Below are 586 nucleotides of genomic sequence, written 5' to 3' on the forward strand. Positions count from 1 at the left end.
ATGAAAGGTCTGGCTCCTATGGAAATATTACAGGTCACAGGGGGGCAAAGCATAGTCTGGGGTCAGGAGAACCGCATCCTGAAATCAGACCAGAGAAGCACAGCTGCCTCATCCGCCTCTGCCCTGGGTGGGCCCTGCATCTGCGGGAAAGTCTCCCCATAGACCCATTGGCTTCCCTTTTCATTCCACTGTTCTGAGGGCACAGACTGCAGTCCTGACACATTAATCCCATAATGTGAGGAAGGATGCCAAGACAGGAAGAAAGGGTGTGAGGGGACCTCCCAGGTGGGACACCTGGGAAGACGGCCCCCGTTTACACCTGTTGTGGGGAGGCTGAAACCACCACCCCCACCCACCCCCAGTGGCTCTCAAACAGTTAACTCAGTGAGTTAGGGGAAGATCCAGTGATAATGATTCTGTATTCTTTTTCATTTCTGTTTTATTTAACTTTGTTGAAGTATAACTTATACACTGTGTTCAATTATCTTTATTTAAATGTAATGTGCAAACTATGTACACTACATGCAGATTTCAAGTTAACACTCCAATCAAGACCTAGAATGTTGCTATCACCCCAGAATTCTCT

Source organism: Myotis davidii, unplaced genomic scaffold, assembly GCF_000327345.1.
Source record: "Myotis davidii unplaced genomic scaffold, ASM32734v1 scaffold3, whole genome shotgun sequence".
Lineage (NCBI taxonomy): Eukaryota > Metazoa > Chordata > Mammalia > Chiroptera > Vespertilionidae > Myotis > Myotis davidii.